The sequence below is a fragment of the Podarcis gaigeae genome (genome assembly GCF_964106915.1).
Source record: "Podarcis gaigeae genome assembly, chromosome: 3".
NCBI classification, from domain to species: Eukaryota; Metazoa; Chordata; class Lepidosauria; order Squamata; family Lacertidae; genus Podarcis; species Podarcis gaigeae.
In genome coordinates, this window is record NC_139680.1 from 7,289,662 (window position 1) to 7,308,000 (window position 18,339).

At 42.7% G+C, this 18,339-nt stretch overlaps 1 long non-coding RNA gene across 1 annotated transcript; it reads right to left on the reverse strand.

Annotated features, from left to right (window-relative positions):
- Positions 1–12,193: 12,193 nt before the first annotated feature.
- On the reverse strand, positions 12,194–16,533 carry LOC310840792. The gene is made up of 3 exons (XR_014562141.1): positions 16,433–16,533; positions 16,022–16,180; positions 12,194–12,323 (listed from the first exon to the last, which is right to left on the reverse strand). It is a non-coding gene; the product is annotated as an uncharacterized lncRNA (long non-coding RNA).
- Positions 16,534–18,339: the final 1,806 nt, after the last annotated feature.

Genomic DNA, 18,339 nt, shown 5'->3' on the forward strand with positions numbered 1-18,339 from the left:
TCAGCTGGTACTCATAGAATAGTTAGTTTGTAAATGGTGATGTAGCGGTTAGCATAGTGGGATTTGACTGGGGGCACCTCAATCTCCCATTCCCGAAAGTGCCACTGGGCTCATTGGTGCGTTCTTCTGACAGCACAGACCCGTCTTGTGAAAAACACATGAAAGTTTAACAGAAGGTCTTCAGCCAGCCAAAATGGCACCTTCAGTTTTCAATCAGAAATGCAAAACAACCATGCAAAGAAGTGTTGCAATTCACACTGCTAACTTGAAGCTGGAAGCCCATCGAAGGAAAGAAACTGTGCTGTACTGTTACAAATTAGAACAAAACTTGAAAGTCTTATTATCACTTTATCCGCTTGCCAGAGCAAGGATAATCTATAAATTACTGATGTCATGGCTTCTTCTTGTTGTTTAGTTGTTTAGTCGTGTCCAACTCTTCGTGACCCCATAGACCAGAGCACGCCAGGCACTCCTGTCTTCCACTGCCTCCCGCAGTTTGGTCAAACTCATGCTGGTAGCTTTGAGAACACTGTCCAACCATCTAGTCCTCTGTCGTCCCCTTCTCCTTGTGCCCTCCATCTTTCCCAACATCAGGGTCTTTTCCAGGGAGTCATCTCTTCTCATGAGGTGGCCAAAGTATTGGAGCCTCAGCTTCAGGATCTGTCCTTCCAGTGAGCACTCAGGGCTGATTTCCTTCAGAATGGAGAGGTTTGATCTTCTTGCAGTCCATGGGACTCTCAAGAGTCTCCTCCAGCACTATAATTCAAAAGCATCAATTCTTCGGTGATCTGCTTTCTTTATGGTCCAGCTCTCACTTTCATACATCACTACTAGGAAAACCATAGCTTTAACTATACAGGCCATTGTTGGCAAGCTGATGTCTCTGCTTTTTAAGATACTATTTAGGTTTCTTACTCTGAAGTAAAGGCTTCTTACTCTGAAGTAAAGTCCCAGAGTTGTGCTCCCTGACTTCAGTCCTGTGCCACTATCCTAGTGGTTCTAAAGCAGTAGTTGGAGTTGGAACATTATTCCTTTGACCCTTCATCCTGCTTCATCCTGGAACTTGTTGTTGGGATTTTTGCTGTTCCTGCTGCTTTTTGAAATATCTGGAATCAACCTGCATAATTGTATTGCTTCAGAACAGCAGTGTCCAAATAGAGGAGTGTTGTTGATTTTTATGTGGACAACTTGTGTGGGTGGCAGAAAAGCAGAAGCCCACAGACAGCACAGGAGAAAACAAAAACCACAACTAATACCTATGGACAACATCCTGGGGCTTGAAACAGTCTACTGCAATGGACACGTAATTGTCCTAATATTTCAAAAATATAGAAGATACAGAAGTTGGTATAAGTCCTGGGAAGACACAAGGAACTTGATTTCCCACTTACCTTAGGGCCAATTCACATATCCATGCAATAATAATAATAATAATAATAATAATAATAATAGTAATAATAGTAATAATAATAATTTATTTATACCCCGCCCATCTGGCTGAGTTTCCTCAGCCACTCTGACTACTGTACAAAGGGAGTACATGTGTGAATGAGACATTATTACAGATTAATCATAACAGGCAGAAGTTTCCTAACATCTGATGTCAACACATACACAAAACTTTTCCTGTGGTTCAGTTCCACACAGCTGCCAATCAAGTGCTAAGTGATCAGGTGATACAGTGGTGCCCCGCAAGACGAATGCCTCGCAAGACGGAAAACCCGCTAGACGAAAGGGTTTTCCGTTTTGGAGGCGCTTCGCAAAACGAATTTCCCTATGGGCTTGCTTCGCAAGAAGAAAAAATCTTGTGTCCCCCCGCGGGTTTTTTCCGCTTTTTCCGCCCTTTTCCTAAGCCGCTAAGCCGCTTATCAGCTGTTCCGCTGATAAGCCGCTTAACAGCTGATCGCTAGAAGCCGCTAGACAGCTGTAGCGCTAATCCGCTAAGCTGTCAATGGGCTTGCTTCGCAAGACGAAAAAACTGCTAGATGAAGAGAATCGCGGAACGAATTCTTTTCGCCTAGCGAGGCACCACTGTAAACAGGTATGTGTGAACTGGCCCTTAGGATCGCTCTCTTAGCAAGTGCCTCGCCTGTGTGAAGAGCGAAACCTACAGCTTCTAAAACTATGTTTCAGAGGTGACAACAGCCTTATATGTTAACTGCCGAAGCAATGTTGCAATCCCAATATTAGAACTGTACATATACATATTAACAATAATTTATTTAATGCAGAGAATAGTGTGACTATGTATTTGGTTATGCAACAAATGACACAATTTCCCCAAAGCTATGAATTCGAGGACAATTGTCTATGTTTCAAAATTAGCTGGACTGTCTTTTCAAAACTGACCTTACACCGAAAAGTTTTGGAATCATTTCTGATGAAAAATGTATAATATTGTTCTTATCATTTCCCAGTCCTCCTGAATTTTAACTTCTATGCCTATAGCGGTAAATATCTATCTCTATGTTTGTAGTTGCAATATTTAACCATTGCAAAAACAAAATTTCTATCGTGCATTTCCTCTTTTATGAGCTGATCTGTGGATGCAATTGTTTAAATGAATTCTTTTCTCCCCCCAGTCTTTTCCCAGCATCTTGAAAAAAATTGCATCTCCCTCCAAGAATTCATGGAATGGATTTGTATGGTAAAGGGGGTATTGAGAGAATAGAACTACGAACACGAGGCATCTGAAAATTAAGCCTCCTTCTGGACCCTCCTGTCTGCCTAGCAAGACAGCAAGAAAAAGAAAAACACACATTTGACTAGAGTCGAGTTGCCAGTCCTTGGCTACCCCCTGCTGGGCGTGAGGTCCCAGGCCTTTGTACACCATTAAGCAGAAACCGTAAGTCATAGGATAAAATATAAAGCCATCATTATCACTATTCCTAAAGGAGTCTGGATTCTCAATTCTTAACAGGACTAAATAATGAAAGGCAGCGGGCCAGTCAGAGATTAAATAAACAGATATCAAACTATCAGTAATAGTTTATTTAGAGTATTCATTGGTTTGTTACAGAATTCCCCAAAGCCCATAAGCAAAGATACATATTAGAGAGAGAGAGAGAGGAGGATATGATGTCTTAATACTAGTTACCAAATTAAACAAACAAACAACAAATTTGCTAAAAATTTATCTGATAGAGGGGAGATGGCGGTAATAAATCTGCAGGTAAATTTTTAGGGAATTCTTTAATGCAGTTTAATCCACCCATTTTTGAGAGATATTCAGTAGCCAGCATACATTTGACAGTACTCTTAAAATACAGAAAAGAAATTCTTTACTCTAAAGGTTTTGTTGAGTAGTATGAAAGAGAAAATTTCTTTCCAGATGTGACCAAACTACTATCAAGTTCCTAATATATATATAAATATATGAAAAAGTCTGTGAGTGCGAAGGAACAACTTGCTATAAAATATAAGCCAGCTGTATGTGTCTAGGCTCGGGAATCTGTAAACAAAAGGGAGGAGCCTTGCAGCTATTTTGCCAATGGTCTAAGGCGCTTTGCCATCACCATGAAATTTCAGTACTAAATATTTTCCCCATTTTGTTTATTTTGCATGCTAAGCAGAAAATAAATGAACAGTTGAACTATATAAACAAAGTCTTAATATTCAGTCAAAGGGCTCCCAGTTAGGCAAGGATCTGTTTATATTTAACACAGGAAGGATAAAGAAACATTGTTAGAAATGCATCCCTCAGAAACATTTATTGTCACCAAAAGGGAATCGTGAAATATATCTACCAACAAATTAATAAGCAGCACAGTTAGCCTCCAAACATCTGCATGGGGAAGGAGGGAACGAACACAAACCTTTCCCTTGTAAACAGAGAGAAGGAAAGAAAGTGGTTATAAAAAACAGAGGTATAAAAAGGATCATATTGCAGTTCTCTGCGAGTGAAAATAAAGATGCTTACAATTTATATTGGTTGTGTACCAGCTTAACTACTTTGGCACATGAAAGAATTCTGGGGATTATAAGTAAGCAACAGAGTAAAACTACGTACGCCTATCCTGTTTGAATCCTGGGAGCGAAGGCCCATGTTTCGTGCAATTGCTCTTCAGCGAGAGAACTCCAGCTGAGATTTAGCAATGCGAAACATACGGCAAAGAAGAGTGTGGAAATAGAGACTGTAAAACTCTTAAAATGTGACCTTCCAGTGAGCCCCCCCAAATGTCCTCTTTTAAAAGCACTTTCCAAGCAGTCCTGCTTCCTTAGGACAGAGACAGATCACACATTTGGTAAGTCATCAAATGATTTACTTCCAAAACTCTTCAAAGGTCAGATTCATGTGCTTTTCCATGTAGCAGTCAGGAAAGATGCGCTGGCAGTTAAAATGTTGCTTAGTTACAAAAGGTAAAAGTTTTTAATCATTGGTAGAGAAAAATTCTAGTTTCAGACTGGTCTGAAACAAAAGAGGCTTGTTAAAGCCATGTGCTAGAGCAATCAATTCCTTACATACTGAAGCCCACATGGAGAATGAATGGCGACAAAGGCTTGGTGACCCATTAGCTCTCAAGGTGGGAAATGTTGACATAGGTTAAGCCCAGCAGGACAATTTATGGTATAATACAGGCATAGGAACCTCAGCCCTCCAGATGTTTTGGGACTACAACTCCCATCATCCCTAGCTAACAGGACCAGTGGTCAGGGATGATGGGAGTTGTAGACCCAAAACATCTGGAGGGCCGAGTTTGCCTATGCCTGGTTTAATACCTTCATGCACAAATTAGATTCAAACATGCTTGAGATGTATGAGACTGGAACCCTAAATATTCAGTTCAGTGAGGCTTACTCTCAAGTAAGCATGTATCAGATGTCAGGCAGAGAGTGTCCATTTTTACCAGTGATAAGTGTTTTGCATACAAAACTGCAGTTCCCAGGGTTCTCAAGGAAGATGTAGTGGCAATGGGCATGTTCTGGGATTCACCTGAACATGTAAATGCTGAAGGTGTCAAAGGGAAACAGGCACACACCATGCATGCCTTGCCCCAAAGCCAAGGCCTCCTCTCAGTTTGCTTGAGTAGACTCCTCTGCATGGCAAGGACCCCGATTTTTCAGAGTCCCCAGTCATACCAAGGTTTCAGGAAAAGGTGAGACAAATCCCCCTCCAAACCTTCTCTACTCAACACGGGGAAAGTTGGAGAGTGAGTGTGCAGGGCTTGGGAGCATTATTTGCATAAATATCCCTACGCCTTACCCCCAGCGCCAATGTGTTTGCGCACATGGCTGGACACGCCAAATTATTTTAGAAGTGTGTGGTATGAATGTTGCCCTTCTAGAGTTTAAACTTCCTTTCTTGATTACATTTCTATCCTACCTTTTCCTCCAAGGAGCTCAGGGTAGCGTACAGTGGTACCTCAGTCTAAGTATTTAATTCGTTCTGGAGGTCCGTTCTTAACCTGAAACTGTTCTTAACCTGAAGCACCACTTTAGCTAATGGGGCCTCCTGCTGCCGCCGTGCCGCCGGAGCATGATTTCTGTTCTCATCCTGAAGCAAAGTTCTTAACCTGAGGTACTATTTCTGGGTTAGCGGAATCTGTAACCTGAAGCGTATGTAGCACGAGGTACCACTGTACATAGGTCTCCCCCCTCTTCATTTAATCCCCCCTCCCCAACAAGTAATATACAGTGGTACCTCGAGTTACATACACTTCAGGTTACAGATGCTTCAGGTTACAGACTCCGCTAACCCAGAAATAGTACCTTGGGTTAAGAACTTTGCTTCAGGATGAGAACAGAAATCGTGCAGCAGTGGCGCAGCAGCAGCAGGAGGCCCCATTAGCTAAAGTGGTGCTTCAGGTTAAGAACAGTTTCAGCTGTTCCAGAACAAATTAAGTACATAACCAGAAGTACCACTGTACTCTCTGTATGTGCAGAGAAAACAAATGCCTGAGAGAGGAAACAAGTTGCTGCCCAGAAACTCTTTCATTCATTGAAAAACCATGAGGAGGTCATGAAGTCTCACCAGCTGGCCACGTTCCCCCCATTGGCCATGTGCTTAACAGGGCTGTGGAGGGTCTTTGCAAAAGTACCCACCTAGTGCTCCCCCAAGCAAGACCCATCCTTACATGGAGGTTCTCTAGAGATATAGACTTGCGCAGACAAGCCCAAGGCTGTGGAACGTGTGGTTAAATCACATTAGCAGCAGCTACGTAACATAACCCCACAATTCCTCACACTTCCTTTTCACATATTAAGTAAAGGGTTCTGCCTCAGGGTAGCAACTTGTCTCATCTCTTAGGATTCCCACCTTTTTTACATTTAATAGCAAAAGACTGCAGTAAAGTTGGGAAATTAGTATAATGAAATATGCATGTTGTACCTAACCCTTCATCCAGAAAAGAAAAGAAAGATCAGGGGTTGAAACCTTTGGTGTTATTATTGACTGGCTCAATAATCAAAAGTTCTATGGGAACTTTCTATTTTACCATTTTAAGTTCCTCGCAAAATGCGCTTCTGCTCACGAGCCAGATGAAATATCAGTCAACAACTGTGCCCTTTTTATACTTTTGAAGGCTTGGATGGTGGTTTGAAGAGAGATGTCATACTGAGAAAGAAATGCACCAGCAATGGCAGGGGCACTGGGAGGCTGATTTTCAAAGAGAGTAATGCTATGGTCTGGCGTGCTCTGGTCCATGGGGTCACAAAGAGTCGGACATGACTAAACGACTAAACAACAACAATGCTGTGGAAAGAAGGCTGATCACCAAAGAATTGATGCTTTTGAATTATGGTGCTGGAGGAGACTCTTGAGAGTCCCATGGACTGCAAGAAGATCAAACCTCTCCATTCTGAAGGAAATCAGCCCTGAGTGCTCACTGGAAGGACAGATCCTGAAGCTGAGGCTCCAATACTTTGCCCACCTCATGAGAAGACTCCCTGGAAAAGACCCTGATGTTGGGAAAGATGGAGGGCACAAGGAGAAGGGGACGACAGAGGACGAGATGGTTGGATAGTGTTCTTGAAGTTTGACCAAACTGCGGGAGACAGTGGAAGACAGGAGTGCCTGGCGTGCTCTGGTCCAGGGGGGTCACGAAGAGTCGGACACGACTAAACAACTAAACAACAACAAATGCTATGGAGGTTGAAGGGAGAGAATAAGTGGTGGTTGAAGTGTCATTTTCAAAGCCTTGCCAAGCACAAGCCAGCCAGTGCAGAAGGTCGGAGTGACATTCATTCATTCATTCATTCATTCATTCATTCATTCATTCATTCTTGCATTTATATCCCATCTTTTCCTCCAAGGAGTTCAAGGTGGCATACATGGTCTTCCCCATTCCACCTTCAATCCCCACAAAAACCCTGTGAGGCTGAGAAATTGTGTGAGCTTCATGGATGAGCAGGGATTTGAACCCTGGTCTCCCAAGTCCTAATTCAACACCCTAACCATTACATCACACCAACTTTTAAACAGGAATCACACAATCAAATCAGCATCACACTTGTGAACAGGGCTTTTATCTCAGCAAGAGCTCACTGGGACTCAGTTCTGGCACCTCTCAGCCTTTGACATTCTAAGAAAACAAGGGAGGTGTTTGTGGTGAGTTCCGGCACCTCTTTTTTCTAGAAAAATAGCACTGCTTGTAAATAAAGTAAATTTGGTGAATACATTTGACAGCAAAAGTAATCTACAAAAGCAAACCAAGTCCCCAGACAGATACAGAGTCCTATCAGCAAAGGTCTCTCTAGTGTGGTGGCAGAAAGTTCTGCCATTATACTGCCAGCAGGGATCAGTAGGCAGGGCCCCCAAAATGGGGAAGGCGCAAAGCCCTCTCATTCCCTTGACACACCCTTAAAGGTAAAGGTACCCCTGACGATTAAGTCTAGTCACGGACGACTCTGGGGTTGTGGCGCTCATCTCACTCTAATGATCAAGAGAGCCAGTGTTTGTACACAGACAGCTTTATGGGTCATGTGGCCAGTATGACTAAACTGCTTCTGGTGCAACAGGACACTGTGACAGAAGCCAGGGCACATGGTAAATGCCGTTTACTTTCCCGCCGGAGCGGTACCTATTTATCTACTTGCACTTGACGTGCTTTCGAACTGCTAGGTTGGCAGGAGCAGGGACCGAAAAACGGGAGCTCACCCCGTCACAGGGATTCAAATCGCCGACCTTCTAATCGGCAAGCCCTAGGCTCTGTGGTTTAACTCACAGCGCCACCCGCGTCCCTATATATGTACATAGATGGCACCACAGCGCCACCCGCGTTCCTGACACACCCTTAGAAAGGCAAAAAAGCATGCCAGCCCTGCTGATATTTGTATCAATGGGAGGGATTTTATTTTAATGAGGTTGATTGTTGGGGTGGCTGGGCTAGAAAATCTCTCCACCTCTGACTTGGCTAGACACAGCCTGCAGGGCTGAGCATGTGATGCTTTCTCCACTACAACATATTTCTGCACCATCACTTAAGGGTTGCTCTGCTAATATATAAAAATATAACTCCATAATCCATAATCCCCTGCTGTGGTTTCCTAAGCTTAAGACTTCCATTTTTTATTAATCACTTTCATGCCTCTTAGCTTCTCTTATTCTTTTTTTACCACTTTTGCCTCTTCTCCTTGATCCAGTTGTCAAGTCTGAGCAGTGGGGCTTTCGATTCATAATAGTGCTTAGTTAATTAATCATCTAGCTTTTGATCAACAAATTAAAATAAATTGGCCTATTACCAAGGTGCCTTTTGACGTTATTGGAGGAACGGCAAAGTTTTTGTTATGACTGAGCAAATTTTACCAAAAAGAAGAAGCAGCAGCAGCTATTGTTCAGCTTTAGAAGAAACGTCTGTCTTTTAACATTTTCTTTTGTAGCAGAATGTCCCTTGTTGCAAAATATTATTGCTATGATGGAGGTGGTGGGACAACAAGAGACCCTCCCTAGATTCTGAAGTGTGTGATAACTACTGCCTAGTCACAAATATGTTTGGGAAAGTGGTGACTATCCAGCTTTAAACATGCTAGGAAAAAGCAGATTATGGTGGCGCTGTGGTCTAAACCACCGAGCCTCTTGGACTTGCAGATCAGAAGGTTGGTGGTTCGAATCCCCGCGACGGGGTGAGCTCCTATTGCTCTGTCCCAGCTCCTGCCAACCTAGCAGTTTGAAAGTATATCAGTAGATAAATAGGTATCACTGTGGCGGAAAGGTAAACGGCATTTACGTGTGGTCTGGCTTCCATCACGGTGTTCTGTTGTGCCAGAAGTAGTTTAGCCACATGACCCGGAAAGCTGTCTGTGGACAAACACCAGCTCTCTCAGCCTGAAAGCAAGATGAGCACTGCATCCCATAGTCAAAGTTTGACTGGACTTAACCACCCAGGGGTCCTTTACCTTTACCTTATCTAGCCCACAGTCAGTGTAGCTTCAGTATAGCTTCATACTGGATTTGGCAATGAAACAGCCCTGGTTGGTGGAATCTGGTAGGGGATAGATAAAGGAGAATGTGACCTTGTTTATTCTCCTTGATCTTTTGGTATCTTTTGATACCATTTACCAAGTTATATTTCTGGAAACGTTTTGTAGCTTGGGAGATGGAGATATTCTGATATGGTGGTTCTGCTGGCACGGAGTCTGCTTGCATTCATTTATTTAGCCTGCTCTTCAGCCAAAAAGGAGCAGCTTAAAGAAGATGATTTAGAATTGCCAAGTGTCCTGCTTTACGGAAGACAGTCCACTGTTTGAAGTGCTGTTAGAGGACAGTCTTCTGTTTGAAGGAGACCCCTTTTTGAAGAGCTGCTTGGTCCAAATCTGTTATAAAGAGAGAGAATCTTAAGGAGGAGAAACAGACACCTTGAAGTTGTCCCTTGCTGGTTAGCCGATTGAAACTAAATCCTTCGAAGACAGAGGTCCTATGGCTGGGTCAGGATGGCATGGGGATGAGGGACCAACTCCCTTCTCTTGCGGGGGCCCAATTAGTGCCATTGCCTTCTGTTAAGAGTTTGGGTGTAATCCTTGACGCCTCCCTTTCCATGGAAGCGCAGGTTACAGCAACAGCCAAGGCGACATTTTTCCACCTTCGCCGCATCAAGCAGTTGGTCCCTTACCTTTCCCGCCCCGACCTGGCCACAGTGATCCATGCGACAGTCACCTCCAGGTTTGACTACTATAATTTACTCTACGCGGGGCTGCCCTTGAAGCTGTCCCAGAAACTCCAGAGGGTGCAGAATGCTGCAGCGAGGCTCCTCACGGGGTCTCTGCCATGGGAGCATATTCACCCAGTGCTTTTCCAGCTGCACTGGCTCCCGGTGGAGTACAGGGTCAGATTTAAGGTGCTGGTTTTGACCTTAAAGCCCTTCACGGCCTAGGACCCTCGTACCTACGGGACTGCCTCTCCCGGTATGCCCATTGGAGAGCCTCAAGGTCCATAAGTAGCAACACCCTAGTGGTCCCGGGCCCTAAAGAAGTTAGATTGGCTTCAACCAGAGCCAGGGCCTTTTCAACTCTGGCTCTGGTCTGGTGGAATGCTCTGCCTCATGAGACCAGGGCCCTGCAGGATCTGACTTCTTTCCGCAGGGCCTGTAAGACAGAGTTGTTCCGCCTGGCCTTTGGCTTGGAGCCAATTTGATTCCCTCCCATCCCCTCCCCTCTTTCTTTTTTCTTTTTCCTTTCTCCTCCTGTGATGAGGCTGCATTTTAATATTTTAATGTTTCAATATTTTAATGTTGTATTTTAATCTTGTTTTTAAGTTGTATTCACTCAACTTGTTTTTGTGCAACTCTATATCCTTTTTTTTGGTTATGCATAAAGCACCATTCTAAGAGCAAAAAAGAAGAAGACAAACTTCAGGAGCCACGTTCGCCTGAAGAGCCCCCTCTCCCCGCACAAAAAAACCCCAGGAAATAAAAAGAGATTTTTAGTTACCCAACGCTCCATTTTACTTTTAGTTTTGTGACATGGGAGATGAAAGTTTTCTTTTAAAAAGAAAAATCCAGGAAGGCTTAAACAGGAGCTATATAAAATGAATTACGAACCATCTGGCCTCGCTCGAGGGATCAGATTATACCACTACCTGGAATAGTCTAGCAAACAAACAAACAAAAATTATGAAGAATAATTCAAGCAAGGGGAGCGAAGGGGAACCCTTCTTACTGGGAGAGAACAGTCTTTGCGAGACGAAGGTTCCAGCTCCAACACTTTGTGTTCAGCAGAGTTGATGTACATGCTCCTACATAGGGTCTGTACATGGAGCTCAGGGCTCTGTGTTTATGGTTTGTGCACATGCAGTCTCTGTGAGAAGGTCTCAACATGATAAGGGGCAGAGGGCAGGGCCAGTGGATGCTCACACCCTCAGTCTCTTCCAAGGCAACACTGTTGTTAATAATAATAATAATAATAATAATAATAATAATAATAATAATAATAATTTATTTATACCCTGCCCATCTGGCTGGGCTTCCCCAGCCACTCTGGGTGGCTTCCAACAAAATATTAAAATACAGTAATGCATCAAACATTAAAAGCTTCCCTAAACAGTTCCACAGTAAAAGCACAGTCAGTGGAAGTTACGGGGCAGCTCCTTCCAGGAGATACTAGTCGTAACATTCTGGTTCTGAATGTGGATTGTAACACGAATATTCATCTATGGCGATTTTGTCTTATCCTGCTGCAATTTGGTTTCACACATACTTGGAACCACCAACATTTTCCTTCTACTTGAATGCTTGACGTGGCTGGGAAAACCCAGCCAGATGGGCGGGGTAGAAATTATTATTATTATTATTATTATTATTATTATTATTATTATTTGATATACAAAGAAGGATTTGGGTGGCTGAGCCAACAGCATCTCTGTAAGGAGAGGTTATAGCACAGCGTCTGACTGCAAGTGTTTGAAGAGAAGAGGAGGTTAAGGGGTAATATGATAGCCATGTTCAAATATATAAAAGGATGTCACATAGAGGAGGGAGAAAGGTTGTTTTCTGCTCCTCCAGAGAAGCGGACACGGAGCAATGGATCCAAACTACAAGAAAGAAGATTCCACCTAAATATTAGGAAGAACTTCCTGACAGTAAGAGCTGTTCGACAGTGGAATTTGCTGCCAAGGAGTGTGGTGGAGTCTCCTTCTTTGGAGGTCTTTAAGCAGAGGCTGGACAACCATATGTCAGGAGTGCTCTGATGGTGTTTCCTGCTTGGCAGGGGGTTGGACTCGATGGCCCTTGTGGTCTCTTCCAACTCTATGGTTTTATGATTCTATGATTCTAAGGTTTCCCAATGCACTTTTGGATATCTCCAGTTGAAAAGAAGCTTCTTCTCAGGTGGCGATGCTGGAGAAGCCTTCTGCCTGATTTCTCAAGAGTGATGCTGCCATAGACATTGTGAGGCTGCGGGGGAGAGAATCGGGGAGAGAGGGCGCAATCATCCTTTTATTCTTTTGCTTATGACAACAGTGTCTCACACCGAATGTAACTGACCTGTAGGAAGGACTCTATGAACTGAAAACAGAGATGTTATATGTACCCTTGTTATCTATGAAAATCCTTTAATAAAAACATTTTTTTTTTAAAAAAAAGAGTGATTCTGTCCATTGGACTTGAGAGTATTTAGCTAATTCACAGCTAATTTCCTCCAGAAATACCCTGCCTGTGGTGGTCATGTGCATTTTACTGGTCAATAGTACAAGCAACAATAATCGTTCATTATAAATTCAGGTTTGTGGAAATTAAACCTTGAAGACAACAACATACAAAACCTTTTTCTTTGACTTCTACGCAATGAGGTTTCATGGTGAGGCTTTTTCTTATAGACTGGAATGGCAATCTTTAAAGTCATGCAACGGCAACACGACACACTAAAAAGATAGTGCTGTTTCATATCTTGACATTTGCTGATGATTTTTTTCTTCTTAAGCTACACATTTGTAATTCCACCAGGAGAACTATTTCTATTGACACAGGAACAGAAGAGTAAATTGTAACCTTAAAAAATTTCACAAAGCAGATGTCTTTTTGTATGAGAATTGGTATATTTTTACCCTCTGAATGATCTCTGCTTTTATATGCCTAATTAAATTTTAGAGGTCCCTTGCTTAAATAAAGATTTATTAGCTGTTAAAATCGTAGCATAATTCTTCTACCACCTACATGCTATCCTTTAACATATTTACAAGCATAAAGGCTTATCCACTATAAAAATGTGGATGATTTAATGTTGTTATGTTATTGGTGTCAATTACTAAAATTCAGGCCCACAATAGACCTTTCTGAAGACACTATTACTTACCTCTAGGATTGTCAGAACTCCTTAAAGAAAAAATACTCTGAATTTTGAAGAATGAATTCCTCAAAAGAAATGAACAGGGGCATTGGTGTTAAAAACAAGGTCCTACAGAGGTAACTGCCTATGTTGTATTTTCTGAGAACACAGCCTCTGAACAGAAAAGTTGGGATGGAAGTTGTAGAATAATAGAAAGGTAGTCCTTTATACATCAAAACTGTAAACTTTCAGATTACAGTGGTACCTCGGGTTAAGAACTTAATTTGTTCTGGAGGTCCGTTCTTAACCTGAAACTGTTCTTAACCTGAAGCACCACTTTAGTTAATGGGGCCTCCTGCTGCTGCCGCGTCACCAGAGCACGATTTCTGTTCTCATCCTGAAGCAAAGTTCTTAACCCGAGGTAATATTTCGGGGTTAGTAGAGTCTGTAGCCTGAAGCGTATGTAACCCAAGGTACCACTGTAGAAAGGTAGTCCTTTATACATTAAAATTGTAAACTTTCAGATTATCTACTTATTGTTAGTCATCATTAACAGAAAGAAAAATATTACATGACAGCAGAGGTGGGAAAACTTTGTCCTCCCAGGTGATGCTAGACTACAACTCCCATCATCCATGGCCATTGGCTGTGCTGACTGGGCTGAGGGGAGTTGAAGTCCAACAACATCTGGAGCGTCAAAGGTCCTCCACGCCTGGATTACAACATAAAGCATAATAGGTACAATATAACATAACCCCAAACAACAAGTCCATTCATTCCTGAAAATAAGTGTTTTAATTATATTTTATCCCTAACTCTTAACATAGCTCAGGATAGGATTTAATCCTGACACTGATCATGTGGCATAAAGATGTGTGGGTCTGTGCATGTGTGAGAGAGGAAGTGGCTCGAGGTCACCCCGTGAGCTTCATGGCTGAACCTACATCTCCTCAGTTCTGGTCCCATACTATCAAACATACTCCCCAATGACTCACTGGTATGTGGTTAATTTGGACTTTTCTTTAAAGGCCAAGTCCCATCAAAATCAATAGCACTAATTTAGAGAAATGAGTGTGCAACAGAATGGGACACATGTCATCTTATGCACTTGTCAGCTCATGATGTGTTGGCAAAAAGGTGGAGGCTGAAGAAATAGCAGCAGCAGAAACAACATTTATACCCCACCCATCTGACTGGGTTGCCCTGCCACTCTGGGTGGCTTCTGACATACATTAAAAGTAAAGGTAAAGGACCCCTGACATTTAAGTCCAGTCACGAATGGCTCTGGGGTTGCGGCGCTCATCTTGCTTTACTGGCCGAGGGAGCCAGCGTTTGTCCGTAGACAGCTTTTCCGGGTCATGTGGCCAGCATGACGAAGCCGCTTCTGGAAACCAGAGCAACGCATGGAAACACTGTTTACCTTCCTGCCTGAGCGGTACCTATTTATCTACTTGCACTTTGACGTGCTTTCGAACTGCTAGGTTGGCAGGAGCTGGGACTGAGCAACGGGAGCTCACCCCATCGCAGGGATTCGAACCTCCGACCTTCCGATCGGCAAGCCCAAGGCTCATTGTTTTAGACCACAACGCCACCCACATCCCACCCTAACAAACATTAAAATATAATAAAACATTAAACGTTAAAAAACTTTCCTATAAATCAAAAAGCTTTCAAAATGTTGTTTTCTAAAGTTTGTATAGTTGTTTATCTCCTTAACATCTGATGGGAGGGCGTTCCACAGGGTGGGTGCCACTACCGAGAAGGCCCTCTGCCTGGTTCCCTGTAACTTCGCTTCTTGAAGAGAGGGAGCCACCAGAAGGGCCTTGGAGCTGGATCTCAGTGTCTGAGCTGAATGATGGGGGTGGAGATGCTCTTTTAGGTATACTGGGCCGAGGCTGTTTATGGTTTTAAAGGTCAGCACCAACACTCAGATACTCAGGGATACTCAGATTGTGTTTGTGCACACACAGCCCTACATGTGGGAGGTGTTCTATGGCAGACATGCATGTGCTTCTCTGCAGAAAAGTCAGGCATCAGGTTCCTTTCATATCCTGATTTCTTCTTGTCTAGGAAAAGCAAATTCTTCTATCTATAGGTTTCCCACGCCCCCCACTTAAGATCCATGATCAATACTAAAAATAAAATTATATAACCATCTGTTATTCTAAAATCCCCTCTACACTCTGATCATGTTTTAAATAAGTTAGAAGAAGACAAAATACTAGATAAATTTTATTCTTGCAAGACACAAATAGTGAATGGTTAAAATACTTCTTATTTAATAATTGCTGTTCTTCATTAGTGTGAACCAAAGCCACAGTCTATCCAAGACAATAACATCTGCACCCCATATTTCATTATCACCAAACTTCACATTTCACACAAAAGCAATAGCTAGCAAAGCCTTACAGCTTTAATTAGTTTCTACCATAGCTGTGAAGGTCAGCCAATTATTGTGTGTGAAATTTCAATATGAAGCAGCTGAATTGAAGACAGCATTGCAACATTGTGAAATTTTGTAGTGCTGTAAATCTAGCATGATAGAACCTCTTTTTTAACACAAAACAACAAATTAATCACCAGGTATGCAGATCTTCAAGGCTTACTGACTAATTTAACATGTGTTAGTACATGAAAAAAGGAATTGATAATTTTGGATGCTTTCTTATGTGCTTTCACATTATGCTGTCACAAACTATGACATAATACTTGAAAGATGGAACCACATTTTTTATTCTTATGAAGCTCAACAATCCATGATTATTTCTTTCAAGGCACCCCCCAGCTCATTTTACAATGTTATTAATTACTTCCAACCACACCAAACCTATTGTCATTTTCAAGAATGTAGCACTCTTTTCTGGGGGAATTCTGGTAGATCCTTCTTTGTAGTGGCTTTGAGAAGAGATTAAACAACCTTCCGATGATGTTAGTGTAGTGAGTCCCATCAGTGCCTGAGTACTGAGTACCACAATCTTAAGCGTGTCTGTTGAGAATATCAAATATTAAACAGTGCCTTTCATTTGTCCAGGTCTATGGTTTGTTCTGAAAATAGTGGGATAAAATCTTTCAAAAAATATTTGTGTGTGTGTGTGTGTGTGTGTGTGTGTGTGTAAATAGCTAAGAAGTGTGGTAAAAGGCAGACTCAACTTCCATCATTACTGCTAAAGGAAATTATTGCATCACATGTAAAAATGTTGAAAACAAGTCAGATGACACAGCTAGTTCTGATACTCACCAATTCATTTCAGTTATAGGATTATGTAAGTAAAGGTAAAGGGACCCCTGACCGTTAGGTCCAGTCATGGCCAACTCTGAGGTTGCGGCTCTCATCTTGCTTTATTGGCTGAGGGAGCCAATACAGCCAGCATGTGGCCAGCATGACTAAGCCACTTCTGGCGAACCAGAGCAGCGCATGGAGCGGTACCTATTTATCTACTTTGATGTGCTTTCAAACTGCTAGGTTGGCAGGAGCAGGGACTGAGCAACGGGAGCTCGCCCCATCGCGGGGATTCGAACCACCAACCTTCTGATCGGCAAGTCCTAGGCCCTGTGGTTTAACCCACAGCGCCACCCGCGTCCCTACATATGATTATGTAGCTGTTGCCAAAGCCTTCAGACCCATGTCTCATCCACCTTTCTCCCTTAGAAATGTCTACTGCTGCAAAATTCAGAATATCATTATGACATCATTATGTTGCAGAGTTTTACTCCATCCGTCTCAGCTTTTGATGCTGATGCTTGTGGGGTGAAGAGAGAACAAGGCACTGTTAGAGTAGTGAAGCAGACTGAAACCTGACTTAACCCAGTGCTTTTTTTCTGGGGGGACACAGGGGTACACATACCCCCAAACATTTTGTGAATCTAAGTTTGGGCTCATTGAGGGGCAGTAATTCATTGTGAGTAGGAAAATGAGAGTACCTCTAAACATTTTTTTAATAAAAAAGCACTGTGTTCATCCAAAAGAACAACAAGAATCTGTAGCCTTCAGAAATGGACTTTTAAAACTAGTTTATCTGAGGGATAACCTGAGAAGTTTAGATTTAGAGAATGGTGGGCCTATTAGAGTTGATCGGCCATGCCTTGTTTCACTTTGTCAATTAAATGCACATTCAGCAGAGACTAAGCTAAATCAACTGCAGGGTAAGCACCCATACATACCCCTATTAAGATAGCATGAATACTATACAAATGCACCTCTCAGCAATTAAATGCATTTTGGAGGGTTGCCATTGGTCACACATTCTCTCAGAAGCATCAGCACAAAGCACCAGTCCTTTAAAGACACCTGAGAGGGTCTATGTGTCAGAAAGCCACAGCAGCATAAAATGGCTGCCCTGAAATCCTCTCTCTTTCCCAGCTCTGCTAGTGGCTGAGTTCCAAGGACATTAGTTTTCAGGAGGAGAGTCCCTTTCTCCATCAAAAACATCCAAGACAAGCTCTCTTACAGGGGAACTTGCCAAGAGCAGCTGCTTCCACCCAAAGAGTCTCTCTCAGGAGAAAAGCATGTTCTCAAAACCAGCCATGCTTTGAAAAGTGCCATCACACCCCCATTGCAAAACGGTCTTTTTCCAGGGAGCAACACATGAAAAAAGTTCCCTCGCAGCCGCTCGCCTTTCCAAAGGGAGCAGTTGTACATTAAACCACTGAATAATTCCAGACTGAAAGATAAAATATTTAAGACTGAAATATCCTCTAACTTTTTACAGTTTCCAAGTCAGCTGCCTTCAGAGCTCACAAGATCACAAGCCCTTGCCAAGTAGGATCAAGCCAAAGCGCGTGATTATACAGAAACATGGAAAACCATGCGTGGTAAACCAGTTGAGAATTCAAAATTTAGCAAGTGCAGGAGGCAATGGAGCTGCTCAAATGTCAAGTGGGAGCAAGTTCTTCATGGCACCATGATCTAATTGGGCAATCTGACTGACAGGATGTAGAGCACAGAATGAAAGCACAGGAGCTGCCATACTGAAACATAAATAGGAACCACTAGTGAGCAAAAATAAGGGCCCCAAAATGTCACAAGGATTAAAGAAGAGACTCCTCAGAACTCTAGAGACTTCTCAGAAGGTGGCGTCCATGAAAGTGACCATGGCAAGATGGCATCCATGAAAGGGGAATGGAGAGGAAGAGGACACATCTTGT